Here is a 19,496-nt window from a genome sequence, read left to right on the forward strand (position 1 = left end):
AAGAAAGAAAGAAAGAAAGAAAGAAAGAAAGAAAGAAAGAAAGAAAGAAAGAAAGAAAGAAAGAAAGAGAAAAAGACTAGTAATTCAAATAAAGTAATTAGGAAACTATAGTACCAAGGCTGCCTTATTATAATAGAAAGTACTTGGTTATATTCCCAGCTTAACTTCAAACTACTGTTAAGTTTTCCTTCAATTTTAGCCTTAGAATTATTACTTTGGGTATAAACAAAGATATTGATTTATTAGCTAGTATTTATATTTTAATTTTGAAAGAGGTAAGTATTTTTATAAGGATTTAATTTTACCATAGTGGCTAATATGCACTACCTACTATGGTCCAGATACTTTTCTAAACACCTTACGTTTATGAACTCATTCAGACTCAACAGGAACCTAAGATTGCTACTGATATCTTCTCCATTTTGTAGATGAGGAAAGTGAATTACAGTGAAGAGTGAAGTAATTTTCAACATGAACACTGAAATGGCTGAACTGGGATTGAAACAGACAATATGATACTCTTATGCACTACTTAATACTGCATTTCCATAAAACTAGCTTCTTTTTAAAGGCACAATAAAAGGTAATGGCATTTCCTTCAGGTAATTAAAACCTCAGTCAATTCTAAGAGATTCACTGATACATGAAAGAGGTAAGAATGTATGCAAGAGGAGTTGGAGAGGAACATTTTTTATTTTTTTAAAGATTTTTATTTATTTATTTGACAGAGAGAGAGAGAGAGAGAGAGAGAGAGAGAGAGAGAGGGAACACAAGCAGGGGGAGTGGGAGAGGGAGAAACAGGCTCCCCATGGAGCAGGGAGCCCCATGCGGGGCTCGATCCCAGGACCCAGGGATCATGACCTGAGCTGAAGGCAGATGGTCAACGACTGAGCCACCCAGGCGAGAGGAACATTTTTTAATAGAGAAATAGAAGAAACCTAAATTATTCATTTATTTGTTCATCCATGAATCACTTACTGAGCTGAGATTTTTTGTTTCTGGAATATTCATCAATTCAAAACTTCTTCCAAAAGGTTATCTCATGTCCTTTCTGGTTTGATTATCTGTGACAAAAGCCATATTTCTACGTTAACCGTAAGAGTTAAAATCTGAACTTTTATATTTTGTTGAAATAGTATTTGAAATAAGAAGAGAAACAAAAGATAATTTCTGTTTATACTTTTCTAATTTTTCTGTTGTGTAGGTAAAGAAGCAAGAAAAATTCAATTAGATTCATTTCTGTGTTACCATTATCAGAATTAACTTAAGTTTACATCTTTTACATATCAGTACTTCCTGATAGTCTCTAAATTTTTTAAGATACTGCATTAGACGAAACTTTTTTTTAATCTTCCCTTTATTTATTTATTTATTTATTTATTTATTTATTTTTTAGCCATTTATTATCCACAAAGTTCACTTACATTGAATGCAGATGTCTATTTCAGGTAACTTTCTTGTGCTTTGTTAAGGCATGTTACTGGGCTTAAATTTATGTGAGGGACAGGGAAAGCAGCAATGACAAGATTGAATTGTAGTTTATTCTGATTGATTAATGCCTTACATACATCTTCTTATGCTATAAAATCTTCTAGATGGAAGCCCCAAGATCTGGGATTATTAGCACTGATGATGGGCAACTCTTAGGCTGCCTCTGGACCATTCAGCTGGGGCTCCTTGCGGGTCACTCCTCAGTACTGATGTGGTCAGGACCAGGGACAGCACACTCAAGCTACTGAGTCTGAGAGAGCAGTTCTTTGTTTGCCTTGTTACTTTGCAATAAACTAATGAGTCCATTTATGACCCCATCAAATCTAGCAAGTACATATCTCATTGCTGACTTTCCTTAACTTTTTCCTTCCAACTGTTAGATCTGTTGTTTTTATTTTATTTCTTTTTCTTTACTTATTTTATCTTTGGAGGGAAAGGAGATTGGTTAACTGCTTTCTCTGGCCATTATGAAAGGTATATTTGAAAAAGCCTGAAGGCCAGTGATAAGAAGCTAGTGACTCTGAATTCTAACAGTAGAAAATTTTGAAAAACTCAGCTCTCCCTCATCCTTCTTCAGCATTATTTTTTCTCTACTGCAACCTTATTTCATTGCAGTCAATGCACAATGAAGTCTTTAGTAATAAAATCTTACCATTTCATGAAAATAATGTGTTGTATGGGATATGTGTATTAGAAAGTGCAACATATAACAAAGAAAACACTTAGAAGGTTCTTCCCCTAGGACATATATTGTCATTATAATTAATGTTTCTTATAATGGCAAACATTTAAATACAGCTGTAGAACCTACCTTTCATTAAGTACAGAATTTTAGCCTAAAACTGGTTGTATACCCAAGATAATGCCTTTTAAAAATAATACTTGAATTAAGTACATACAGTAGCCACCAATAATTTATCCCTACGTCTGTAGGGATAACTGAACTATGACATATAATACAGAATTGAAATCAAACTAAGGAAAATGCAAACAAGAGACTGCTTATAGTACAGTACATGTTGTCAACTAAGGTGAAAATGCCATGAAATCAAATTAAATATGGAATGATAAATAGATCAGACAAATTTGCAAGGCTGAAAAAAAGTCTTAAAAGTCAACCTCCTACTGAATCAGACACACAGTGTGCTGGGCTGGAACTTTAGTTTGCTTTGTTCATGGCAGACTGTTACTAGTATAATCTCCAAGAACATACAAAATGTGTTTCATTATTTGAAGATACGAAGATAATGAAAATGGCATATTAATATTAGAGATAAAACAAAAATGTTAAAAGTCAAAGTTAGATAAATATCAAATGCTGCTTAAAAGCAATCTGCACAGGGCGCCTGGATGGCTCAGTTGGTTAAGTGACTGCCTTCAGCTCAGGTCATGATCCTGGAGTCCCAGGATCGAGTTCCGCATCGGGCTCCCTGCTCAGTGGGGAGTCTGCTTCTCCCTCTGACCCTCTCCTCTCTCATGCTCTCTCTCACTCTCTCTGTCTCAAATAAATAAATAAAATCGTAAAAAAAAGCAGTCTGCACAGAGAATGTTATTGAAATGTTTTCATATACATTTCTTTTAAAAAAAGGTATTTCCTCTTTTTATTTTTTTTAATAATTTTTTAAAAGATTATTTATTTATTTATTTGACAGAGAGAGACACAACGAGAGAGGGAACACAAGCAGGGGTAGTGGGAGAGGGAGAAGCAGGCTTCCCGCGGAGGAGGGAGCCCAATTCAGGGCTGGATCCTAGGGTCCTGGGATCATGACCCAAGCGGAAGCCAAACGCTTAACGACTGAGCCACCCGGGTGCCCTTAAAAAATAATATTTCTATAAATAAATGCTAAAAGTTGTATTATTTTGTTCCCTCATTTTGAAATATGTTAAATTGTCAACAAAATCTGAATTAGTCTACTTAGAGAAAACTTGCATAAACATAAATATGAAAGCTTAGTAAGTACTTACTAACTTCTAATTATGTGTTTAATATCAATTTTGATATTATGTGAGGAAAATGGAAAATTAAAAAATATATAGTTTTTTTGTGTGTGAATTCCAAGTGCCTATTACACTAGAAATGCATACACATATATAATTAATATACAATCTAAATAAAAAGTAATTCATAGGTTATGCTAATAAATGTAGAAGTTATAAAAATACAAAGCATGTGGGTGAAAATAACCAAAAAAGAGACAGTCCCTGAACTGTTTATAGAATGAACATGGTATGGATAAGTGAAGAGAACATCAGGGTGATATTATTGTGGAGAATCATATATTACATGGGGTAGTAAATAAAGGAGTGATAACACCCATGTTTTTTCCAACTGACAGTGGGTCCTCTCTACCTTAAGCCCATTAATCAAGTTAAATCAGCATGTCTAGTATTGAATCCTTCTGTGGTATAATACTATTTATTTTTTTATGTTTGGATCCATTGTTCCAATGAACTCAATACATGGTCTTGAGTTCATTCATTGTTCATTCATGTATCAATTCATATGTATATACACTCACTAGCAAGATATAGATATAGATGTTATACTGGGTTGTAGAGTGTCCCCTCAAAAATCATGTGCCCCTGGGCCTCAGAATGTGACTTTATTTGGAAATAAACTAATTACAGTGTAATTAGTTCCACTTAGATGAGTCTATGCTGGATTAGGGTAGGTTCTAAATCCAAACACAATTGACCCTTGAACAACATGAGGGTTGAAGTGCTGGTTCCTCACTCAATCAAAAACCCACATATAACTCTGAGTCCCCCAAAACATAACTACTAATAGACAACTGTTGACTGGAAACCTTACCCACTACATAAACAGCCTATTAATACACATTTCATATATGAATTATATACTGTATTCTTATAACAAAATAAGCTAGAGAAAAAAATGTTATTAAGAAATCATAAAGAAGAGAAAATAAATTTATGGTACTGTACTGTGTTTATCAAAAAATGTCCATGTATATGTGGACCCCCAGAGTTCAAACTCATGTTGTTCAAGGGTCAAGCGCACTGGCATCATAATAAGAGGAGATGACATAGAGACACAGACACATAGAAGGAAGAAACCCAGGTGACAATGGAGGTAGAGACTGGAGTGATGTAATTCCAAGTCAAGGATTGCCAATATGTTGGCAGAAGCTAGCAAGTGGCGAGGAAGGATTCTTCACCAGAGCTAGAGGAATCATGGCCTGTAAACCCCTTGATCAGATTTCTGACCTACAGAATATTGAAAGAATAAATGTCCTTTATTTTTTTCCGTCACCCTGTTTGTGGCAATGTTACAGCACTGTTAGGAAACATATAGAGATTTAGGTATAGAGATAGATAATAGATGATAAACAGCTACCTAGCTAGCTGGCTAGCTAGACAGACAGATCTGCTTGGTCTGGGTTTTATAAAACTGAGATTTATAAAATGAGTAAGTCTGAGGTCATGCTCTTCTGAGATTAAAAGTCTAGGAAATCAGGGAATCAGTTTTGAATTCTCCTTCTGTTCGAGCATAGTTGCCATGGACCCTGAGCTTCCCAGCACATTCTTGTTGAGTGCACCAGGCTGCAAGGGTTATCTGTCTCCTGACACTAAGCATTTCTGTAGTTAGTCACATAGGCAACTAAGTAGATGCAGACAACTATAACCTGATGGTGACCCTTTGTAACTGCCCCAGGGAAAGGGGGCTAGCTTGTTTACCAGTTGTCATAATGCTTATTTGTTGCTCAAAAGTGTTAGACCCTTGGTGCTGCATTTCTCAGCTGTGATGAAATCCCACCACATGTAAAGCATCCATCTGGACACAACACATCTTCTCTGTGTGAATTTCAGGCACGGGGAACTGATGCAAACATGCTGATGTTTACAGTGCTTTACTTTGTCATGGGTAATAAAAACCTTTGTCCCTGAATCGGGAGTCTTGTGTCCTTTGCCAAAATCCATGAAAGAGGCTAACAGAGTAGCTTGCAAGTCATATAAAACTTCAGAGTCCTGCACATTTCTTGACACTTCCTCCTTATTCACTTATTTATGAAATTGTATTATTTTCATCATTTTCACTGTCTTAGCCCTACTCATTGTAACACCAAATCAGTTAATTGGAATTACTAGAGAAACTGTTTCTTTTAAAGATTTTATTTATGTATTCATGAGAGACAGAGAGTGAGAGAGAAGTGGAGGGAGAAGCAGGCTCCCAAGAGGCAGGAAACCCGATGTGGGACTCGATTCCAGGACCCTGGGATCATGACCTGAGCCGAAGGCAGACGCTTAACCATCTGAGCCACCCAGGTGCCCTACTAGAGAAACTTTTAAAAAATGTTTTCTAAATGAACATCCATGTCACTCAGCGAAAGGAGGAAAACAAACAAACACATTGAGTCCCCATTGCAAAGCTCTCAAGGTAGTAATCCAGGCCCTTACAATCTGATCTCATGTAGTGCCTGGAATTTGTATTCACTCTCCATCTCTAAGCACTCTCTTTAAATATGCTCACTTCCACATCTTTGTTTAAATCATTTCCCTGGTTTAGGTAGCTACATCAACATTGCTTAAGTCTTGCTCTTATATTAATGGACAAACACAGTAAAGTCTTCAAATTGTCTTCAGCTCCCCTACCCCTTGCTGATTCTGAAGTCACTTAAAGTATCTCTGTGCTTATACAGAATGTGCATCCTTATGGAGCCCCTAAGTGCAGCTAAGCTTTTGAGGGCTGATGGTAATATTTAGGTTTTTATTCTTGGACCCCGGGAAATTGTACAACATACAGAAGCTCCTCAGTAAATATTTATTTACAATGAAAATAAGAACATCCTACATAAAAATGATGTGTTATGATATTTAAACAAATCACTCCAAATTAAACAGTTTAAAAAGTATTTTAGAAAGCTCATTTGTTTATGTTATGTATTTGAGAAACAGCTTTAAGCACAAAGCATTGCATATAACTGTGGGTAGAAAAATTAATTTGACACCATTTCATAGCTTATCAGAGGAGGTAGAGAATGCAAAATTGATGTAAGAACAAGAAAAGGAGAGTAGTTGTCCTATGCAATTAGTGTACATTATCATAAACTCAACTCTTTTCCTTTCAAGAAAGCCAAAATTAGTGTTTATATTTAACTGCAATCTTTACATATATACAAATCAACCTTTTGCACATCATGAGGAAATATATTCCACTGAGGGTCATGAAGGTGACTAAGAAAATTAATTAGATCGGCATTCACAATGTACCATGAGTCAGAGAATCATGGAAATTAGAGCAGGATAGGACCTTGGAGATCACCTTGTCCAACACCTTCATTTGGCAGATGAGGAAATTGAAACTAGATTGGTAAGGATAATTTCCCAAGGTCGACAGATAATTAGTAGCAGAACAAGGCCTTGAACATAAGGATTCAAACTCCTAACTAGGGTCCTTTCAACTGAATAAAGGTCATGCTGTTCCAAAGTACTAAAAAATAAAATAGAACAGAGGGCTCCACCATCAAGCACATTCTAAAGAAATAAAAGTTGAACAGACAAAAATATTCATATATATTATAGAAAGATATGTAGATAGGTACATGTATCTTTGTTCTCTTTTAAAAATCCTTGAAAATGCATCTTTGCTCTTCTTAAAGAATATGTTGCACATTTTATTTTAACAATTATTAACATGAGGGCTTTGATGACAATGATGAAAGCACAAGCAGTGGGAATGAGATAGCTATTCAGAATATATAAATGATTTTCTGCACAGTTCATTTGATTATATCTTAAGGAATTTGCTATACTTCCAGAAATGAATCTAACACTTGGAAATTAAAACCACGATGGAATAGTATGGCAGAGACTACTTGTTTCTTAATATTCCTTTTGCTTTTCTTTGTGCCTTAATAAAATTTTTAGCTGAGGACAGGGCAGCTTAGCCAAAACCCATGTGTTCTAAACTTTCCTGCAGCTAAAGTGACCTAAGAATAAGTTCTGGTCTCTGGGTTGTAATTGGGATGATATATATAACTTTTGGGTTATTCTCAAAGGAAAGAAGTGTTCTTTCATGCATTTCTCCTTCACTGCTGCTCGAATGGAGTCACTTAAAGAGAGAGTTGAAATCCATCTTGAACCCTAAGATTAAAGCCATGTGTGTGGGAGATGGCAAAAGCAATAGGTGGAAGGAACCTGGCTCCCCGACATTGGGAAGCCATTAAGCCAGTCCTAAATGCCCTATGCACTTACTTACAAAAGAAAGAAAGATCCTTGTGGACTCTATCAACCACCATTTGAGTCTTGCCTTTCACAACAGCCTAGCAGATATCCCATTTGATACAAATGGAACTGATTTGACTGGGGAACTTAAAAGTTTACACTAATAGACAATGTTAGGATTCATTCTGTTAACAATTCTTCCCACGTAAGAAGAATTTTTAAATATAATCATACATTTAATGCCCAGAAACATTGATTCTTTAAAAAAATGTATAATTTTATTAAATTGTATTTCTGCATTTTCCATATGTTAACCTTAGATTGAGAGGACGAGCACTATCTTACAGAGAAGTCAATTCCACATCCCCACCTTCATCACAGTCCACCTTGCCTCTCTTCTGTGCTTTTCTAAATATCCCAGAGGTGTATCCTGTTAATGTACCTGTACCATAAAATGTATCAACCGGTATTATAATTGTTTATTTACTTATCTGCACTTTGCATTGAAAGCAGGATACCTCAGTGTTAGATCTTTTAATTCCCAGTTTACGGACAATGCTGCATGTCTTTGCATTTGCTATTTCCTTGTCTCAGAATTATCTGGCCAAGTCTTACTCCATCCTTCATGTCTTTGCTCAAATCTTACTTTTCAGAGACCCTTTTATGGAAAATGGCACTTTCTTCCCTAGTCAATCATTACTACATCCACCTGTTTATTTCCTTCATAGATTTCAACCTTATCTGAAATTGTTTTATGTATTTATCTATTGATTGTTTATTACCTGTCTTCCCCTTGCCACCTTCTAGAATGTACATTACATAAGAGAAAAAGTGCTGACATTCAGCAATCTCAAACATGTGCACATTTCCTCCCTTCATTGGATTTATAGGACAGTGAAGAAAACAAACATTTGACAAATAATTACTAAGGTAATCACTAAGAGGGCAGTATGGCTCTTATAGAAACAAAGTATTATATTTAATCAGAATCAGAATTCATTTATTTCTTTAAATCATGAATCATAAGCGAACTGAATCTCAGCATTGTACACAATGTGACATAAAACTGCAAATGTACATAAATCAGTAACTTGCAGTCTTATGAGTCTTTTCTAATAAAGTGCAATGTAAATTGATGCATTTTATATCTTTTTACATGAATTTATTTTTGTTTTCAACAGAAAGACTTCTGGTATATTTGTATAACTATTCCAAATTTGGTTCTTGAAACTGGAATGACATTAATTCTTTCTAGGCTTACCTGCCTAAATAGAGAATACTTAATGAAAATACATATGTGGTCAAAAATTTAATCTGAAGTATTAAAGTATTTTAAAATATTTTTAGTTATTCATTCATATAAAATATAAAAGATTGGGCTATTTAAAACATTTTAGAAAGTAAAGGACCAGTCTTTTCCTAAGTTATAAAACCAGATGTCAGTACTCCCAACATGCATTTGGCTTTCATCCTGCCTTCTTTGCTTTTTGCAATACTGAACACATAGATTCTCTAAACATTACATGATTTTGTTTTTATTTCTCACACAAGAGTGATTGAACGACTGAGTATTTTAGCTTAGCCAAGCTGACACATAGGAGTAACCATCACAGTGGCCTAGTCATTTTCTCTGTTACAGATGAAATGAGAATAAAAGTGATGTAGATGTCACTTCCGAAAGGAAGACTTAAACCTGAGTGCCTGGTTCAGTGTGGTATTTCCTGGCTCAGCAATCATGAAAGCATGTGCCCAGATGGACCACCCGTCAACCTGGGGACCTGAGTAACCACAATGAGCAGGGAGCTTGCTAACTCTTTTTGTACAGGTAGAGTGAGTAAGAAACAATCTTTTGTTGTGTTACATCACTAACATTTACAGTTTGCATGCTATAGCAGCGTAACCTAGTCACCATGTCAACACGGGTTCTCTAAGATCAATAGGGTAGAAGAAAATCTGGAGGGTCATTCACTGACTTTTAAATTCTTTGGTTCCAAAGTGACACACACTATGGCTCCTCTCAATCCATTAGCTGTAACTAGTCTCATGGTCTCATCTAACTACAACGGAGTTTGAAAAAGCAGATGCGGGCACATGGGTACTCGGTAGTCAGTAAATGTTTCTACCTCATACTCCATACTTAATAGTCATGTGAATTTTATAATTTACTTATTTAAACTTTGTTTCTTCTTTTACATAAATGGAGAAATAAATAACCACTTTATGCCACTATGGTAAGTATTTGACTAGATGATATATGGAAAAGATAATCACATGGTAAGTCCCCAGAAAAGTATTAATTAACTGCTTTCCTTTAAAGACTTTAGACTATAGAATGCCTTTTAACCATATTATCCTATAATTCAATAATTTAATTTGTTTATTCTACAAATATTTAGCAAGCAACTATGTGTTACATAACTTACAACTCAATTATATCAGCCACAAACTATGTGTTAAAGCTTCTAATTGAAAAACTGATTTTTCTATATCAATGGACAATAATTGGTTAATGATAGATAAATGTGATCACTGTCTACTGATTTCATAAAACTTGAATATCAACTTGGTCCAGAACTAAATGTCTTAGAGGAAAAATCTGCCTGATATCTGCCCAAACAGGAAGAATAGTTACCTGGTCACACTCAGCACACATTTTTGTTAATAAAATATTTTTCCAGGATTCTCTCATTTGATATTTGCCATGGCTTACCAGTTTAGCAAATAAATATTGTAATACCTTTACCAATGCCTAAAGTAGCAGATAATCAGGAGAAAGACTAACCCACACAAGCCAATTATCTGATCTATGTGGGTGAGGAGGATATTGGATAAAACATGAACATACAGCTAGTATATGGCAAATCCTTGCTGAATCTGCTTATTTATCAAGGCTTCACTTGCACTAGATCAAAAAAGCCTTTATGTCATTTCCAATTCTACAATAGAAAGTACAAAATGCAAAAATAATTTAAAATTTTAAAAAGCTGTGTTAGACTATCATTTCATTAGAATAAACACTTGAAAATTCTGATCCAATTGGGTAAGCTTATCATGTTTATAAGTGGAAGTAAGAATAGAATTTTTGCTCGGCTTTCATTTATCCATAGCTCAATTTCCTTCAAAACATTAAAAAAATCAGATTCAATTTTATATGATGATCTTATCTACACAAAACTACTCTATTATTGTCCTTTAAATAAGGATAAAGATAAGAGACAGAAGTGTTAGAAGGTTAATAACAAACAAACCCTACTCTTCCATTCTTTTCATTCTGATAGTTTCCTCTATATAAACCAATTCTGAAATTTATCCAGCTCAGTCAATAATTAAAAACAGAAGTATCTTTCAGAAGTGAAATGCTGGTAATTTTATTGTCTAGTAGATGAAGAATGTGCAGAGAGACATATTTTCGGTCATCTGCATGCAAAGAAGCATTGAACTATAATTTTAGTTTGTAGTGTTATATTATTTACCAGTTCTGGGGATACTTGTAATTCATGCAGTAGATAATTACAGCATTATGTTCTTTAAATACCATTAAAAAAGAACAGGTGCAGTTTCTGAACACTAAGGACAATAAGCCAATCTGTGTTTCGAGCAGCATGACTAATGTGAAGAATGAGAACGCTATTGACATCATGAAGACTTTTAAATTGTAGATGACGTTAGCAAACAAAGATTGTTTTTAGCTGCCTAGTTAGTGGTCTTTCTTATTCGTCTAGCATTTTCTTCCAAAAGCCACAGAGGATGTATAGGGAAATGGTTACGTCAATTCCATATACTGTAATGAATGACACAGAGAAGGCTATACTTCTAAAATCAAGATAGAATAAGAGGTAAATAATGATGGTAAGCATGTGAATAAGGCAGCCAGTCCTAATTTTAAAACAACATGGTGCACAGAATTCCATTCTTTAGAGAAAAATCCTTTAAGATTTATGCATCTCTTTTGAAGGCATGATTTTATCTTAAGAATTTCTGAATACAATCTCAGTATGGTTGTCCTCACAAATAGGAGTTGCCAAGCAAGGGAAAATGGTGCAGTGGCAAAGCATATCTTCAGGAAAGACTTCTGGAAGGATGTCCAGATATCAATTCTGCTTCTGCCATAAATATTGCTGTCTGATTTTAGACATGGTTCTTTATCTCTCTAGTTTGCAGGTTTGTCTGAACAAATAAGAGTTGATTGACATCTTTGAGTTATTTGACTGTAGGTCAAATAGGTGATGAAACTGAGACCAAGAGAGGTTAGGTTACTTGCCTAAGGTTGCACAGTAAAAGTGAGGAAGTTCTCTAATGCCAAAATTTTGCTCTCAAAAACTATGCAAAACTTTCACTTACAATGAGGTATGGGATGTGTTGAACTGTTAATCCTGGCTAATGTGTAGAAGAAAATTACTTGTCTAAAAAGAAGGCTTGTCAACTGCTTATATCAATCTGTGACATTCTCTAATTGAAAGTCATGAAGTACTCAGGACCTACAAGCTAAATCTGCCAAGGGCTTATACTGAGGGATTTCTGAAGACACTGTAGTGTTTGTGCTTCCGTATGTTGCATATGATGTCCTTTCTGCCTATAACCCCTAAAGATGGGTGATTTATCTGGCAAGTGCCTACCCAATCACTCTTTAAATCTTAACTCAAATTATATCTTAATTGTGAAACTTTTATTTAATTATTTAGGTGAATTTTGCCGGTGTTAAGAGTACCTTTGTGTTGTGCCATTATAAATTTTGTAATGTATCATATTGTGTCATGTAGGACTGTATTATCCCAGATATTTGAATTATATCATATTGGGTTGTAGTAGAATGTGTTTCAATGGATCTGCATTGAATTGTATTTTAAGTTTTTGGTATCATATTTTCTTTTATCTAGTTTTAAGTCCCTTCCCGGCATCAATCTTGACTGTTCATCTTACTCTTGCCATACTTAGAAAACATTTAGTACAAAGTAGATATTTAATGTTATTTACTGAACCAAACCAAAAATAAGAAACATGTACTCATTCCGAGTTTACAAGATATAGCACTCTATTATAATAGATGGGTTTTGTAGTGATTTTGAAATATGCCTACAATTCCTTGACACTCCTTCCTTCAAGAAGAGGAGCTTAATTTTCTTCTCCTTGAGTGAGGGTTAGGTTGTATATAACAGATAGAATATGATGAAATTGTAACTTCTGAGAATATGTCATAAAAAGCTATGTGTCTCCTTCTTGCTTTCTCTTGGATCACTATCTCTGGGAGAAGTAAGCTGACGTATCAGGAAGACACTCAATGAGCACTTTGACAGGTGCACCTGAGAACTTCTTCCAATGGACATGTCAGTAATCCAGCTTAGAAGTGTACCTTCCAGCCCCAGTCAAGCCTGCAGATGACTGCAGCCTACCCTTCAAAGTCATGAGAGACTCTAAGAAAACAACACCCAACTAAAACACTCCCCAAATCCTGACTCACAGAATTATGATATAATAAGTATCTATTGTTTTAAACTGCTGAATTTTAAAATATTTTTATGCATCCATAGGTAACTAATATTTTATAGTTTATAGAAAGACTACAAACTTATTCTCTAAGAATCTGTGATTTTTTTATGTGGGGTTTATATTATCCACATAACAAAAGTACTAAAATAATTAATTTATAAATATTTACTAAGCAACTACTATGTCTTATCAAAAAAAAAATATGTGTGTGTTGTGGTTTACAATCCCACTCCTGAGTACATATCACAGAGGAATTTTCCTCAGATTAGAGGCAGAACATGGAGCTGCATGTTCACTGTGGCATAGTGTATGGTGGTGGGGGTTAGCGATAATTTAGGTATAAATCACTAAAAAATGTATGGAAAGTATAGTGGATGCAAATTATAAAATATTATGCAACAATTAGAAGCCACAAAATATAAGTACAGAAAAATGCATGGATCTTTAAAACATGTTGTATGGAAAATAAAGTAACAATCAAAATACAAAATACAGTAATGCAAAGTAAATATTCATATTTTAAATCATCACTACACACTTTACAATGAGATACTCACATTTAAAGACATATTTCAAGCCCAGTACAGTGGGTATCCATCAGAATGGTAGTAGGGATAAAGAACAAATAACAGCATAACATATACATACATAAATGAGATAGGGTCCTAGCATAAAAAGAAAAATATTACTATAATCTGTATATACGATTAACTCAAATCTGTGCCTAAGCTCGATAAAAACCAAACCAAACAGATAAAACAAAAGAAAACCAAACAAAAAACCCTATAATATTTCATGTATTTGGAGATTAAGAATACAATAATGAAAAAGAGACTCAGTCCCATTGTGGGTTTAATCTGCAATAAATAAGTGAAATAATGAACAGGAAATATTAAATAAGCATAAGTGCTGTGAAAAGATTAAGAGTGTAATGTGTTAAGGCATACTGGACAAGGGCTACTGTGGGAAGGGAGCCTTGGGAAATCTACCCTGTGGAGGTGATATTTAAAGTGAGAGCGAAATGATTAGAATTCATTATCTTTGCAAAGCTGAGCGGAGGTTATGTATTCCAGGCAGAGTGCAGATGCTTTGGCTTGACATGAAAGGGATAACAAAGATCAGTGTGGTTTCAGCATCATGAGTTAGTGGAGAGTGATAAAACGGAGGCCAGATCAAGTAGGATTATGTTAGTCATAGGAAGCAGATTTGGAGTACAGCTTTAGAGTAAAATGAAAAGAAAAGAAGAAAAATAATTGTTTTACAGAAACAGCATCCTGACTTCTGTCTGGAGAAGGAATTTAAGAGGCGAGGAGAGAGGTGGAATGAGGCAGACCAGTTAGGATGCCACAACTATAGTATAATTTCAGGAAGATATCATGGTAGCTCAGGCAATGCTGGAAACAGTGGGGCTAGAAAGACCTAGATACTGCAGTGTAGACACTGAGAAGTGAAACTAGTGCCTGTTGTTGGATGGCATAAACAGCGTGAAGAGAGAGAAATCAGGGATGATTCCTATGTGTTTTATTTGAGTAATGGGGTGGATGGGGACATTGCAGTATGAATAGGTAATAACATGTAAAGCTTGGTTTCAAAAATTTGTTTTGAGTATTCAATCACTTATCTTAAATGAGACTTTGATACCTGGACATAATTGAGAGTTAACTGTAAAAAGTAAATATAAATACATATAACTTAGAGTCTCTTCTATTAATCTGAGTAGAGTTCTCAGTAAATTTATAATAGTTAAATATCACCCCCCTAGCACCACAGAGTCCTGGTTCTCACCAGTTCTGTCTCTTACTAGCTCTTGGATATTGGACAAGACACTTAGCTTCTCTTTGACTCTCCTTCCACAACTGCCAATGGAGATAACATAATTAATAACCCATGCAGATTACACAAGGTAAGCCATGGAAAGAACTTTGCACAGTGCTTGATGCATAGAAATCCTCCAATAATTATTGTGCCTCTCAAAGACAATGTATAAACTCTAAATAAGGGAATTTTCTCTTTCCCTAACAATATAATTTCCTGGGTGAAATAGGCCTAATGTGCATGTCTGTTCCAGAAAGCATGCTAAACTTTGATGACAAGTTTATTGAACCAAAAATATTGAGTCAAATAATAAATGCTCCTCACATGATTTGGAGACTACTATCTAATAGAGGAGAAAGATGCTAGTCGAATAGCCATATAAATCAACTTAAAATTACATTTGTGAAAGATGTAAAAAGTATACGTAGATTGTCTATGAAAGTAAGAAAGCGGAGTTGACTAGAAAGTGCCAGGCTTAAGGAACAGAATGTGCAAGACTTGGTGCTGTGCAGGCATGTGCAAGGAAGGCTGTGGTTAGTGTGGGGGTGCAATGGTGTGGCCAGGAGGAAGCTCTAGACACAGGCAGGATCAGAAAAACCACGTGGGCTACATGAGGGACTTCAATTTTATACCAGAGCAAATGAGTGGGAATGGAATTACATGATCTGATGTCTAAAATTATGGCCTATATTTTAATACATGCTTGTTGGGAGGACTATTTAGTTTGCATAATGCTCACATATTAGATTTATGAGTAATGATGAAATGCCAACAGCTAAGATAACTGGTCCTGGAGAACTGGAGAATGAGCCTATAGAGCAGGACAACAATCCCCTGCAGGGGGCTAGGAAAAGGTCAGAACTGGAGTGTATCCCAGGTCCTCTTTACTACAAGTCTAGTGACATGGATCACATGCTTGAATCCACATGGAATTCAGGGAAGATTTGACACCCAGAGTAGTAAATGTATATACTTCAGTTAGCATCAGAAGTGGTTGCCAGTGCCCAGCTTGATAAGACTCTAGCTTTGGTTAGAATGAAATCTTTCTAAGAAACAGGGGTGGCTTCTCTTGAATGGATCTTTGCAAGACATTATAGCCTTTGTCATTAGAAATGCAGAGAACTACCATGAAAAACTGTCAATTTAAACTGAGAATTGGTAATGCTACCATTACAGAATTTTTAAATAAAATGTTCTTAATGGGATATATTTTTAAAAGGCTTTCCATAAGGCACTTTTATGAGAATGCTTCTGGGAATGTTCCTGGTTTCACTTATGCTCTGATGTTTTTTCATGTTTTGATAGAATTTGGAGTTCATTAGTTGTTTTTTGTTTTTTAAAGGTTTTTATTTATTTATTTGACAGAGAAAGAGACACAGCGAGAGGGAATACAAGCAGGGGGAGCGAGAGAGGGAGAAGCAGTCTTCCTGCTGAACAGGGAGCCCAATGCAGGACTGGATCCCAGGACCCCGGGACCATGACCTGAGCCGAAGGCAGACGCTAAATGACTGAGCCACCCAGGCGCTCCATGGAGTTCATTAGTTTTAATACTGTGAAGATGACACTTTCAAAGTTTTTATTTTTAAATGTGTGGCTATAGTTAATTGTAGTGCATATGCATATGAATGGGCAACAAAGACTACTCTCGGAAATTAATGTAATATGGTAGGAATAACCAGAAATCATAATTTTGCATACTTCATGTTCCATGGAGATAGGAAATGTCATGCCTATTACAAATATGTTTGCATTTTAAAAAAGTGACCATTGATATTTGCATCTGACACTTTGATTTTAGATTAGAGCCCCAGGATAAACAAGAACATCAATGTATTCATCTACAAACATGATTTTGGAAGGGAATAGATTATAAATAATAAACAATTGCTTCTGTTTTAGTATATATTCTTCATTTAATTTGAATGTTTACATTGTTTATAAGTGAAAATGTATGGGATGTAATGGACTGTATGACCTTATATCCTATTTCGTTAAAATGTCTGTATATTTCTCTAACTTTGTTATCTCTGCACCATTATACAAATATATTGAATAGTATATATATTATGCCTATATATATATTACTATTACTATATACCATAGTAATACTCTATACTATAGTATACTACTTAGTAAACTATATACTTTCTATATACTATAGTGTAGTATATATTTATTATCCCAGATCTCCAGAATATTTTATTACTATCATTTTTTTTATTTTTCTTTGGCTTTTGTTTGAATAAAAAAATGCTACACAATTTATCTGACTTAGAGAATTTTGAAATTGTTGACTTAATCAGCAATATCCTCAAAGGTCCAACAAGCATTGCTTAACAAAATCACCATCTTTTGGATCCATATTCAGCCACTATAACTTGTCATCTCAGTCCCTGTCGAGGGATACCTTCTTTTCTATTCCCATTGGAATGCACTGGTTGCAGTCTTTACCTAACACATTATGGGATAAACTTGAAATATTCTCTGTGCCTTCCCTTTCTGAATAACCTCATCATTAAAACAATTCCATAAAATAATGCTTCAATCATTATTGTTATTTAAATTTTAATTACCATAAGCTTACAGTGTCAACATATTCACTCATTTTCCTCTATTCTGTCATCTAATTCATTTTCTCTACACACATATATATTTTCATATAATCTTCGTGAGTCCTATAATTCAAATCTTATCACAATATTTACCAATAAAGATATTTAAAAGGAGAGGCGCCTGGGTGGCTCAGTGAAGCATCTGACTCTTGATTCTGACTCAGGTCATGATTTCAGGTCATGAGATCCAGTCTCACATATGGCTCCATGTTGCACTCAGGTCTGGGCATGGAACTGGCTTAAGAACTTAGGATTCTCTCTTTCCTTCTTCCTATGCCTCTCTCCCCAAAGCATGTGTGTATGAACACTCTCTCTCAAAATAAATAAATAAATAAAAAGAGACTTGTCAAAGCAGTAGTAGTAAGAGGCAAATTGGAGACGAGAAGAATAATGACAGAAATGTGTATAGAATAATCATGTAATCAGTTATTGAGCATTTACTATATATTAGGCATTCATTAAATAGTTCAAATTAAAAAAAATTAATTAAATTAACTCCAAAAAAATAAAATGCATATTTATATAAAAATGCTTTTTAAATGAATGGGATATAGTAAATAATAAAGCTGAGTTTTCCTAAATCCTCACAATATCTAGAGAAGTAGGCATTATTTTTCTCTAATTTATAGGCAAATCACCTGAGCTATCAGATAAGTGACTAATGACAGGATCATGACTTGAATATGGCTTTTTCTGAACAAAAAGTCCTATTTTTAAGTTCAGATACCACTGCAGGAGGTTTGGGGAAAAAAAGGCAAGAGGGGATAGTGAAAGCTCCTATCAACATGAGTTTTTCTTAGGGCACCTGGGTGGCTCAGTAGATTAAGCTTTGACTCTTGATTTTGGCTCAGATCTTGGATCTCAGGGTTGTGGATTAGCGTGCAGTCTACTAGAGAGTCTTTCTCTCCCTCTTCTTCTGCGTCTGCCCCTCCCTCCCGCTCACATGCGCTCTCTAAATAAATAAACAAATAAAATCCTTAAAAAATATGAGTTTTTCTTAATAAGCAATGAGGAATTACAGATGGGAAAGGACTAAATAAGTATGCTACATAATCAGATTTACATTTTTGAAAGAAAAATTATTCTGCTATATGAAGGACATATAGTGATCTGAGACTGGAAGTAGGGAGACATATCATGACTGGACTGTGAATATTTGCTTAACTTGTTACAGAACCTGGACTGGATTGCCCAACAGGAGAACCAAGTGAGACTCAGAGATCTTGGAGGATAGGGGGTTTACTTAACGCTAGTGGGCTCAGAAGAGAGTGGTTTCCAAAGGTCTGAGTCCACGAGCACAAACAAAAGGGGCAATTTATACACTTCTACTTCTGCATACTTGGCACTTTTGGCGCATGCGCAAAGCAGGTCAGGGAGAAGAACCTGGATTGGTGCGCACTGGAAGCGGAGCAGGGAGAAGAACCTGGAAGAGCCCCGGGGCAAGGACTGGGACTCTCTCGCTGTCTCCACGGGCCATCTTAGGACACAGATTTTCCTTATCAAACTGAGAACTGTAGGCTTGGAACCAAGGGAAAATGAAGGTCTCAAATGTGTAAACTGAGGAGGAAAAATAAAAAGAAGTACAACGTAACAGTTGTCTGGAATGAAACTAGTGTGATGAAAAAGCAGGAAGAATAAATATCAGGGGGATAGAAGATCATAGAAATTGAGAAGAAAGAGTTTTTTTTTTAAATAAGTTTTTTTTTTTTAAGATTTTTTACTTACTTATTTGAGAGACAGAATGAGATAGAGAGAGAGCATGGGAGGGGAGAGGGTCAGAGGGAGAAGCAGACTCCCTGCTGAGCAGGGAGCCCAACGTGGGACTCAATCCCAGACTCCAGGATCATGACCTGAGCCGAAGGCAGTCGCTTAACCAACTGAGCCACCCAGGCGCCCTAGAGAAGA

The 19,496-nt window shown here is 35.3% G+C and overlaps 1 protein-coding gene across 3 annotated transcripts in view; it reads right to left on the reverse strand.

The window, feature by feature from the left end:
- The window catches only part of BRINP3 (BMP/retinoic acid inducible neural specific 3), a 390,160-nt gene that overhangs the window by 20,951 nt on the left and 349,713 nt on the right, over positions 1–19,496 (reverse strand). The window lies entirely within an intron of this gene.

Source organism: Callorhinus ursinus, unplaced genomic scaffold (genome assembly GCF_003265705.2).
Source record: "Callorhinus ursinus isolate GAN/ISIS: 27379988/994484 unplaced genomic scaffold, GSC_fseal_2.0 scaffold54, whole genome shotgun sequence".
In the NCBI taxonomy this organism is placed as follows: Eukaryota; Metazoa; Chordata; class Mammalia; order Carnivora; family Otariidae; genus Callorhinus; species Callorhinus ursinus.